This window comes from Triticum urartu, chromosome 6A, assembly GCF_056163025.1.
Source record: "Triticum urartu cultivar PI428250 chromosome 6A, HENAU_Tu73, whole genome shotgun sequence".
Lineage (NCBI taxonomy): Eukaryota > Viridiplantae > Streptophyta > Magnoliopsida > Poales > Poaceae > Triticum > Triticum urartu.
In genome coordinates, this window is record NC_141878.1 from 483,901,405 (window position 1) to 483,914,162 (window position 12,758).

The window sequence follows — 12,758 nt, forward strand, 5'->3', positions numbered from 1 at the left end:
TGGTGTTGTCTATGTATCCACACATGTATCTGAGTTTCCTATCAATACAATTCTAGCATGGATAATAAACGATTATCATGAACAAGGAAATATAATAATAACTAATTTATTATTGCCTCTAGGGCATATTTCCAACAGTCTCCCACTTGCACTAGAGTCAATAATCTAGTTCACATCGTCATGTGATTAACACTCACAGGTCACATCGCCATGTGACTAACATCCAAAGAGTTTACTAGTGTCACTAAACTAGTTCACATCATCATGTGATTAAGACTCAATGAGTTCTGGGTTTGATCATGTTTTGCTTGTGAGAGAGGTTTTAGTCAACGGGTCTGCAACATTCAGATCCGTATGTACTTCGCAAATTTCTATGTCATCTTGTAGATGCAACTACTACGCTACATTTGGAGCTATTCCAAACAACTGTTCTACTATACGAATCCAGTTTACTACTCAGAATAATCTGGATTAGTGTCAAAGTTTGCATCGGCGTAACCCTTTACGACGAACTCTTTTACCACCTCCATAATCGAGAAAATTCCTTAGTCCACTAGTTACTAAGGATAACTTTGACCGCTGTCTTGTGATCCATTCTTGGATCACTCTTGTACCCCTTGACTGACTCATGGTAAGGCACACTTCAGGTGAGGTACACAGCATAGCATACTGTAGAGCCTATGTCTTAAGCATAGGGGACGACCTTCGTCCTTTCTCTCTATTCTGTCGTGGTCGAGCTTTAAGTCTTAACTTCATACCACAACTCAGGCAAGAACTCCTTCTTTGACTGATCCATCTTGAACACCTTCAAGATCATGTCAAGGTATGTGCTCATTTGAAAGTACCATTAAGCGTTTTGATCTATCCTTATAGATCTTGATGCTCAATGTTCAAGTAGCTTAATCCAGGCTTTCCATTGAAAACACTTTCCAAATAACCCTATATGCTTACCAGAAATTCTACATCATTTCTGATCCATAATATGTCAAGAACATATACTCATCAGAAATTCTATAGTGCTCCCACTCACCCTTTTGGAAATACAAGTTTCTCATAAACTTTGTATAAACCCAAAATCTTTGATCATCTCATCAAAGCATACATTCCAACTCCGAGATGCTTACTCCAGTCCTTAGAAGGATTGCTAGAGCTTTGCATACTTATTAGCATCTTTCAGGATTGACAAAACCTTCCGGTTGTATCACATACAACCTTTCGTCGAGGAAACAATGTTTTGACATCCTATCTGCAAGATTTCATAAATAATGCAGTAATCGCTAATATAATTCCAACAGACTCTTAGCATCGCTACGAGTGAGAAAGTCTCACCGTAGTCAACTCCTTGAACTTGTCGGGAAACTTCTTAACGACAAGTCGAGCTTTCTTAATGGTGACATTTACCATCATTGTCCGTCTTCCTTTTAAAATCCATCTGTACTCAACAGCCTTACGACCATCGAGCTGTTCTGCCAAAGTCTACACTTTGTTTTCATACATGGATCCTTTCTCGGATTTTATGGCCTCGAGCCATTTATCGGAATCCGGGCCCACCATCGCTTCTCCATAGCTCGTAGGTTCATTGTTGTCTAGCAACATGACTTCCAAGACAGGATTACGTACCACTCTGAAGTAGTACGCATCCTTGTCATCCCACGAGGTTTGGTAGTGACTTGATCTGAAGTTTCATGATCACTATCATAAGCTTCCACTTCAATTGGTGTAGGTGCCACAGGAACAACTTCCTGTGCCCTGCCACACACTAGTTGAAGAGACGGTTCAATAACCTCATCAAGTCTCCACCACCCTCCCACTCAATTCTTTCAAGAGAAACTTTTCCTCGATAAAGGACCAGATTCTAGAAACAATCCCTTATTGCTTTCGAATCTGAGACAGGAGGTATACCCAAGTGTTTTGGGTGTCCTATGAAGATGCATTTATCCGCTTTAGGTTCGAGCTTATCAGCCTGAAACTTTTTCACATAAGCGTCGCAGCCCCAAACTTTTAAGAAATGACAGCTTAGGTTTCTCTAAACCATAGTTCATATGGTGTCATCTCATCGGAATTACATGGTGCCCTATTTAAAGTGAATGTGGCTGTCTCTAATGCCTAACCCATAAACTATCGTGGTAATTCGATAAGAGACATCATGGTATGCATCATATCCAATAGGGTGCAGTTATGATGTTCGGACACACCATCATACTATGGTGTTCCAGGCTGTATCAGTTGTGAAACAATTTCCACAATGTCTTAATTCTGTGCCAAACTTGTAATTCAGATATTCATCTCTATGATCATATCATAGATATTTTATCCTCTTGTCACGACGATCTTTCAACTTCACCCTGAAATTACTTGAACATTTCAATAATTCAGACTCATGATTCATCAAGTAAATATACTCAACATCTACTCAAATCATCTGTGAAGTAAGAACATAACGATATCCACTACATGCCTCAGCACTCATTGGACTGCACACATCAAAATGTATTACTTCCAACAAGTTGCTTTCTAGTTCCATTTTACTGAAAACGAGGCTTTCAGTCATCTTGCCCATGTGGTATGATTTGCATGTCTCAAGTGATTCAAAATCAAGTGAGTCCAAACGCTCCATTTGCATGGAGTTTCTTCATGCATATACACCAATAGACATGGTTCGCATGCCTCAAACTTTTCAAAAACGAGTGAGCCCAAAGATCCATCAACATGGAGCTTCTTCATGCGTTTTATACTGATATGACTTACGTGGCAGTGCCACAAGTAGGTGGTACTATCATTACTATCTTATATCTTTTGGCATGAACATGTGTATCACTATGATCGAGATTCAATGAACCATTCATTTTAGGTGCAAGACCATTGAAGGTATTATTCAAATAAACAGAGTAACCGTTATTCTCCTTAAATGAATAACCGTATTGCGATAGACATAATCCAATCATGTCTATGCTCAACGCAAACACCAATCTCGATGGTAGAGGGAGCGTGCAATGCTTGATCATATCAACATTGGAAACACTTCCAACACATATCGTCAGCTCACCTTTAGCTAGTCTCCGTTTATTCCGTAGCCTTTTGTTTCGAGTTACTAACACTTAGCAGCCGAACCGGTATCTAATACCCTGGTGCTACTAGGAGTACTAGTAAAGTACACATCAACACAATGTATATCCAATATACTTCTATCGACCTTGCCAGCCTTCTCATCTACCAAGTATCTAGGGTAATTCTGCTCCAGTGGCTGTTCCCCTTATTACAGAGGCACTTAGTCTCGGGTTTGGGTTCAACCTTGGGTTTCTTCACTAGAGCAGCAGCTGATTTGCCGTTTCATGAAGTATCGCTTCTTGCCCTTGCCCTTCTTGAAACTAGTGGTTTCACTAACCATCAACAATTGATGCTCCTTCTTGATTTCTACTTTCGTGGTGTCAAACATCGCGAATATCTCAAGGATCATCATATATGTCCCTGATATATTATAGTTCATCACGAAGCTCTAGCAGCTTGGTGGTAATGAGTTCGGAGAACCATCACTATTTCATCTGGAAGATCAACTCCCACTCGATTCAAGCGATTGTTGTACTCAGACAATCTGAGCACAAGTTCAACAATTGAGCTTTTCTCCCTTAGTTTGCAGGCTAAGAAAATCGTCGGAGGTCTTATACCTCTTGACGTGGGCACGAGCCTGAAATCCCAATTTTAGCCCTCGAAACATCTCATATGTTTCGCGACGTTTCAAAAACGTCTTCGGTGCCTCAACTCTAAGCCGTTTAACTGAACTATCACGTAGTTATCAAAATGTGTATGTCAGATGTTCGCAACATCCACAGACGACGTTCGAGGTTCAGCACACTGAGCGGTGCATTAAGGACATAAGCCTTCTATGAAGCAATGAGGACAATCCTCAGTTTACGAACCTAGTCCGCATAATTGCTACTATCAACTTTCAACTAAATTTTCTCTAGGAACATATCTAAACAGTAGAACTGAAGCGCGAGCTACGACATAATTTGCGAAGACCTTTTGACTATGTTCAGGATAATTAAGTTCATCTTATGAACTCCCACTCAGATAGACATCCCTCTAGTCATCTAAGTGATTACATGATCCGAGTCAACTAGGCCGTGTCCGATCATCACGTGAGACGGACTAGTCAACATCGGTGAACATCTTCATGTTGATCGTATCTTCTATACGACTCATGCTCGACCTTTCGGTCTTCTGTGTTCCGAGGCCATGTCTGTACACATGCTAGGCTTGTCAAGTCAACCTAAGTGTTTTGCGTGTGTAAATCTGTCTTACACCCATTGTATGTGAACGTAAGAATCTATCACACCCGATCATCACGTGGTGCTTCGAAACTACAAACTTTTAGCAACGGTGCACAGTTAGGGGGAACACTTTCTTGAAATTTTAATGAGGGATCATCTTATTTACTACCGTCGTTCTAAGCAAATAAGATGTATAAACATGATAAACATCACATGCAATCAAATAGTGACATGATATGGCCAATATCATATTGCTCCTTTTGATCTCCATCTTCGGGGCTCCATGATCATCATCGTCACCGGCATGACACCATGATCTCCATCATCATGATCTCCATCATCGTGTCTTCATGAAGTTGTCTCATCAACTATTACTTCTACTACTACAGCTAACTGTTAGCAATAAAGTAAAGTAATTACATGACGTTTATGTTGACACGCATGTCATAAATAAATTAAGACAACTCCTATGGCTCCTGCCAGTTGTCATACTCATCGACATGCAAGTCGTGATTCCTATTACAAGAACATGATCAATCTCATACATCACATATATCATTCATCACATCCTTTTGGCCATATCACATCACATAGCATACCCTGCAAAAACAAGTTAGACGTCCTCTAATTGTTGTTTGCATGTTTTACGTGGCTGCTATGGGTTTCTAGCAAGAACGTTTCTTACCTACGCAAAGACCACAACGTGATATGCCAATTTCTATTTACCCTTCATAAGGACCCTTTTCATCGAATCCGATCCGACTAAAGTCGGAGAGACAGACACCCGCTAGCCACCTTATGCAACTAGTGCATGTCAGTCGGTGGAACCAGTCTCACGTAAGAGTACGTGTAAGGTCGTTCCGGGCCGCTTCATCCCACGATGCCGCCGAATCAAGATAAGACTAGTAACGACAAGCATATTGAACAAAATCAACGCCCACAACTACTTTGTGTTCTACTCGTGCATAGAAACTACGCATAGACCTAGCTCATGATGCCACTGTTGGGGAACGTAGGAATAATTCAAAAAATTTCCTACGTGTCACCAAGATCAATCTATGGAGTCATCTAGCAACGAGGGAGGAGTGGATCTACATACCCTTGTAGATCGCGCGTGGAAGCATTCAAGAGAACGGGGTTGATGGAGTCGTACTCGTCGTGATCCAAATCACCGATGATCCTAGCGCCGAACGGACGGCACCTCCGCATTCAACACACGTACGGAGCAGCGACGTCTCCTCCTTCTTGATCCAGCAAGGGGGGAGGAGAGGTTGATGGAGATCCAACAACACGACGGCGTGGTGGTGGAAGTAGCGGGATTCCAACAGGGCTTCGCCAAGCGCTGCGGGAGGAGGAAGATGTGTCATGGGAGGGAGAGGGAGGCGCCAGGGCTTAGGTATGGTTGCCCTCCCTTCCCCCCACTATATATAGGGCCAAGGGAGAGGGGGAGGGCGCAGCCTTGCCCCTTCCTCCAAGGAAGGGTGCGGCCAAAGGGGGGAGGAGTCCATCCTCCCCAAGGCACCTCGGAGGTGCCTTCCCCCTTTAGGACTCTCCCCTCCTCTTGTCCCTTTGGCGCATGGGCCTCTAGGGGCTGGTTCCCTTGGCCCATGTAGGCCAAGGCGCACCCCCTACAGCCCATGTGGCCCCCCGGGGCAGGTGGCCCCACCCGGTGGGCCCCCGGGACCCTTCCGGTGGTCCCGGTACAATACCGGTGACCCCGAAACTTGTCCCGATGGCCGAAATAGCACTTCCTATATATAATTCTTTACCTCCTGACCATTTCGGAACTCCTCGTGACGTCCGGGATCTCATACGGGACTCCGAACAACTTTCGGGTTACCGCATACTAATATCTCTATAACCCTAGCGTCACCGAACCTTAAGTGTGTAGACCCTACGGGTTCGGGAGACATGCAGACATGACCGAGATGACTCTCCGGTCAATAACCAACAGCGGGATCTGGATACCCATGTTGGCTCCCACATGTTCCACGATGATCTCATCGGATGAACCACGATGTCAAGGACTTAATCAATCCCGTATACAATTCCCTTTGTCTAGCGGTACGATACTTGCCCGAGATTCGATCGTCGGTATCCCGATACCTTGTTCAATCTCGTTACCGGCAAGTCTCTTTACTCGTTCCGTAACACATCATCCCGTGATCAACTCCTTGATCACATTGTGCACATTATGATGATGTCCTACCGAGTGGGCCCAGAGATACCTCTCCATTTACACGGAGTGACAAATCCCAGTCTTGATTCGTGCCAACCCAACAGACACTTTCGGAGATACCCATAGTGTACCTTTATAGTCACCCAGTTACGTTGTGACGTTTGGCACACCCAAAGCACTCCTACAGTATCCGGGAGTTGCACAATCTCATGGTCTAAGGAAATGATACTTGACATTAGAAAAGCTTTAGCATACGAACTACACGATCTAGTGCTATGCTTAGGATTGGGTCTTGTCCATCACATCATTCTCCTAATGATGTGATCCCGTTATCAACGACATCCAATGTCCATGGTCAGGAAACCGTAACCATCTATTGATCAACGAGCTAGTCAACTAGAGGCTTACTAGGGACATGGTGTTGTCTATGTATCCACACATGTATCTGAGTTTCCTATCAATACAATTCTAGCATGGATAATAAATGATTATCATGAACAAGGAAATATAATAATAACTAATTTATTATTGCCTCTAGGGCATATTTCCAACACATGGAGGATGAGGGGATGTTGCCGCGGGTCTTGAATTTGAGAACATGGGTGATCCACATTTGAAGAGTTTGTTCAAATGCATCAACAAATTCGGCATCAGGCAACTCACGAGAAACTGAAGCAAGATCTGATTGAGTATCCGTGGGTGGTTAAAGGGGACAACAATATTGGAGTATAATATTTGAATTTTTTGAATTAGAACTATTTGATGCATTTGAACATTTAAACTTTTCTAGACTATATATGCGGCTATTTGAGTGTGCAGGCTGAAATGTTTTTGGATGGCCGGATCCCGCATCCATGCCCGCGGACTAGTCCCTCCGGTCCATGGATGGATACGGTGTCCGTTATGCGGGGCAACGTTGAAGTTGCCCTTATATACACATGGGTAAATTTTGTCTCATACCTTTAGAGCATCTACAGTCAGGTACCCCAAACTTTCATCAAACGCCTGGGCAGATGGCCCGGTCAGTGACCGGCCAGAAAAACCTGAACCAGACGGACGCCTCAAATGCCCGGGCTGACCGGCATCCCTCATATCCAACCCAGAAATGTAGGGCGGATATGAGGCGCCTTGGCGAGTCCGCCACATCGGACCCGACAACCCTACCCCACCATAAATCACACCAAATCCACCCCCTCGACCTATCGGAACCATTTTCTCTCCCCTCTCTTTCTTCCTCCTCTGCGACGGACGTCTCACAACTTCGCCGCCACCCTTCCTCCGCAGCCATTCCGACCCTCTGCACCATCAGGGCCGGTACAATAGTCCTCTCTCCTATGCTCGCCGCCGGGGACGTCGTTGCCGGCTCGGACGCCACCGCGGTACATCCGACAACTCTCAGGCCACCCCTTGCTCTCTATGTGTTTGACACATTGTCTGGCCCATGTTTTATGATCTGTTTGTAGGGAAAACAATGAATCCAGTTTCTTCGTCGGACCAGGAGTATGGATCGACGGAGCTTGATCAGATGATTCAAGATGAGTTCTTCGATTCGACAAAGAAGTGGACATGATCATGCTCATGAGCATGTAAGAGGAAATGGTACGGTAGGTGGATCATATTCTCGACTTCAAGGGCTCAATCGAAGAAAGAAGAGTGGTCAATCGGGATAGGGTGTTAGGAGCACGTCTACTACACAGGGACTACTTTGCTCCGAACCCAACTTTCTTAGATGATCCATGGTTTCATCGCCGTTTTCGCATGCAGAAACCATTGTTTTTGCGCATTATGGAGGGAGTGGAGGCACAAGATGACTACTTCAAGCTCCCAAGGGATTGTTGTGACCAACTTCCTTTCGATGCTAAGCAGAAATGCACGACTACTCTGAGAAGGCTTGAACTTGGTACCGCTGTAGATGCCGCTGGTGAGATGACCGGATGTGGGAGAATACATGACTGAAGACTACTATCAAGTTTGCTCACGTCATGGTGCAGGTGTCTGGGGCAGAGTATCTGAGAGAACCAAATGTTCGTGACATAGAAAAGTTGTTGGCTATTGGAGAGGCTAGAGGGTTTTCAGGAATGTCCGGATCAATTGTTTGCATGCATTGCCAATGGAAGAACTGCCCCAAAGGTTTGTAGGGAATGTATCAAGGTCACACCAAAGAGGCCACTATCATACTGGAAGCAGTGGCGTCATATGACTTATGGATTTGACATGCTTTCTTTGGAATGCCGGGTTCTCATAACGACATCAATGCGCTTCAACGATCTCCCGTGTTCAGGAGGCTTTGCAATGGGGAATCATCGTCGTGCAACTACACTGTCAACAGTCTTGACAATAACATGGGATACTACCTTGCCAATGGCATCTATCCTCAGTGGGGGGCGTTTGTGAAGACCATATCTGAACCACACGACAACAACAAAACCACGTTGCTGAAGGAAATATGCCCTAGAGGCAATAATAAAGTTGTTATTTATATTTCCTTATATCATGATAAATGCTTATTATTCATGATAGAATTGTATTAACTGGAAACTTAGTACATGTGTGAATACATAGACAAACAGAGTGTCCCTAGTATGCCTCTACTTGACTGTCTCATTAATAAAAGATGGTTAAGTTTCCTAGCCATGGACATGTGTTGTCATTTGATGAACGAGATCACATCATTAGAGAATGATGTGATGGACAAGACCCATCCGTTAGCTTAGCACTATGATCGTTTAGTTTATTGCTATTGCTTTCTCCATAACTTATACATGTTCCTATGACTATGAGATTATGCAACTCCCGAATACCGGAGGAACACTTAGTGTGCTATAAAACGTCAGAACATAACTGGGTGGTTATAAAGATGCTCTACAGGTGTCTCCGATGGTGTTTTTTGAGTTGGCATAGATCGAGATTAGGATTTGTCACTCCGATTGTCGGAGAGGTATCTCTGGGCCCTCTCGGTAATGCACATCACTATAAGCCTTGCAAGCAATGTGACTAATGAGTTAGTTATGGAATGCTGCATTACAGAATGAGTAAAGAGACTTGCTGGTAACGATATTGAACTAGGTATGATGATACCGACGATTGAATCTCGGCAAGTAACATACCGATGACAAAGGGAACAACGTATGTTTTTATGCGGTTTGACCGATAAAGATCTTCGTAGAATATGTAGGAACCAATATGAGCATCCGGGTTCCGCTATTGGTTATTGATCGAAGATGAGTCTCGGTCATGTCTACATAGTTCTCGACCCCGTAGGGTCCGCACACTTAACGTTCGATGACGATCGATATTATGAGTTTATGTGTTTTGATGTACCGAAGGTAGTTCGAAGTCCCGGATGTGATCACGGACATGATGAGGAGTCTCGAAATGGTCGAGACATGAAGATTGATATATTGGAAGGTTATATTTGGACACCGGAATGGTTTCGGATGAGTTCAGGCATATACCGGAGTACCGGGGGTTACCGGAACCCCCCGGGGGTTTAATGGGCCTACATGGGCTTTAGTGGAAGAGAGAGGAGGCGGCCAAGAGGTGGGGGCACCCCCTCAAGCCCAATCCGAAGTGGGAGGGGGGTCGGCCCCCCTTTCCTTCTTCTCCTCTCCCCCTTCCTTCCCCTCCTATTAGGACTAGGAAAGGGGGGAAACCTACTCCTAGTAGGAGTAGGAATCCCCCCTTGGGGGCGCACCATGAGGCCAGCCGCCCCCCTCCTCCCCTCCTTTATATACGGGGGAAGGGGGCACCCCATAGACACACAAGTTGACAATTGTTTTAGCCGTGTGCGGTGCCCTCCTCCACAGATACACACCTCGGTCATATCGTCGTAGTGCTTAGGCGAAGCCCTGCACCGGTAACTTCATCATCACCGTCAACACGCCGTCGTGCTGACGAAACTCTCCCTCGGCCTCAACTGGATCAAGAGTACGAGGGACGTCACCGAGCTAAACATGTGCAGATCGCGGAGGTGCCATGCGTTCGGTACTTGATCAGTTGGATCGCGAAGACGTTCGAATACATCAACCGTGTTACTAAACGCTTACGCTTTCGGTCTATGAGGGTACGTAGACACACTCTCCCCTCTTGCTACTATGCATATCCTAGATAGATCTTGCATGATCGTAGGAAAATTTTGAAATACTGCGCTCCCCAATAGTGGCATCCGAGCCAGGTCTATGCGTAGATGTTATATGCACAAGTAGAACACAAAGAGTTGTGGGCGATAATAGTCATACTGCTTACCAGCATGTCATACTTTCATTCGGCGGTATTGTTGGATGAAGCGGCCCAGACTGACATTACATGACCGCGTTCATGAGACTGGTTCTACCGACGTGCTTTGCACACAAGTGGCTAGTGGGTGTCTATTTCTCCAGCTTTAGTTGAATCGAGTGTGACTACGCCCGGTCCTTGTTGAAGGTTAGAACAACACACTTGACGAAAAATCATTGTGGTTTTTGATGCATAGGTAAGAACGGTTCTTGCTAAGCCCGTAGCAGCCACGTAAAACTTGCAACAACAAAGTAGAGGACGTCTAACTTGTTTTTGCAGGGCATGTTGTGATGTGATATGGTCAAGACGTGATGAGATATAAATTGTTGTATGGGATGATCATGTTTTGTTAAAGTTATCAGCAACTGGCAGGAGCCTTATGGTTGTCTCTTTATTGCATAAGATGCAAGCACCATATAATTGCTTTATTTTATCGCTATGCGATAGCAATAATTGCAAAATCAATAGTTGGCGAGACAACCACGTGACGACACGTTGATAGAGATCAAGATGATGGAGATCATGGTGTGATGCCGGTGACGATGGAGATCATGACGGTACTTTGGAGATGGAGATCAAAGGCACAAGATGATGATGGCCATATCATGTCACATATTTTGATCGCATGTGATGTTTATCTTTTATGCATCTTATTTTGCTTAGTATGACGGTAGCATTATGAGATGATCCCTTACTAAAATTTCAAGGTAAGTGTTCTCCCTGTGTATGCACCGTTGCGACAGTTCTTCGTGCTGAGACACCACGTGATGATTGGGTGTGATAAGCTCTACGTTCACATATAAAGGGTACAAGCCAGTTTTGCACAAGTAGAATACTCAGGTTAAACTTGACGAGCCTAGCATATGCAGATATGGCCTCGGAACACTGAGACCGAATGGTCAAGCGTGAATCATATAGTGATGTTCACCATTGAAAACTTCTGCATCTCACGTGATGATCGGACATGGTTTAGTTGATATGGATTACGTGATCATTTAGATGACTAGAGGGATGTCTATCTAAGTGGGAGTTCTTAAGTAATATGATTAATTGAACTTAAATTTATCATGAACTTAGTCCTGATAGTATTTGCATATCTATGTTGTAGATCAATTGCTCGCGTATAGCTTTCCCGTTTTATTTATGATATGTTCCTAGAGAAAAACTATGTTGAAAGATGTTAGTAGCAATGATGCAGACTAGCTCCATGATCTGAGGATTATCCTCATTGATGCACAGAAGAATTATGTCCTTGATGCACTGCTAGGTAACGTACCTTTTGCAGGAGCAGATGCAGACGTTATGAACGTTTGACAAGCTCGGTATGATGACTACTTGATAGTTTAGTGCGCCATACTTTACGGCTTAGAACCGGGACTTCAAAAATGTTTTGAACGCCACAGAGCATATGAGATGTTCCAAGAGCTGAAATTGGTGTCTCAGACTCATGCCTGTGTTAAGAGGCATGAGACCTCTGACAAGTACTTTGCCTACAAGATGAAGGAGAATAGCTCAGCTAGTGAGCATGTGCTTAGAATGTCTGAGTACTACAATCACTTGAATCAAGTGGGAGTTAATCTTCCAGATAAGATAGTGATTGACAGAGTTCTCTGGTCACTATCACCAAGTTACTAGAACTTCGTGATGAACTATAATATGCAAGGGATAACGGAAACGATTCCCAATCTCTCCGCGATGCTGAAATTGGCGAAGGTAGAAATCAAGAAAAAGCATCAAGTGTTGATGGTTGACAAGACCACTAGTTTCAAGTAAAATGGCAAGGGAAAGAAAGGGAACTTCAAGAAGAATGGCAAGCAAATTGCCACTCCCGTGAGAAGCCCAAAGCTAGACCTAAGCCTGAAACTGAGTGCTTCTACTGGAAAGGGAATGGTCACTTGAAGCGGAACTACCCCAAATACTTGGCGGATAAGAAGGATGGCAAAGTGAACAAAAGTATATTTGATATACATGTTACTGATGTGTACTTTACTAGTGTTCATAGTAACCCCAGGGTATTTGATACCGGTTCAGTT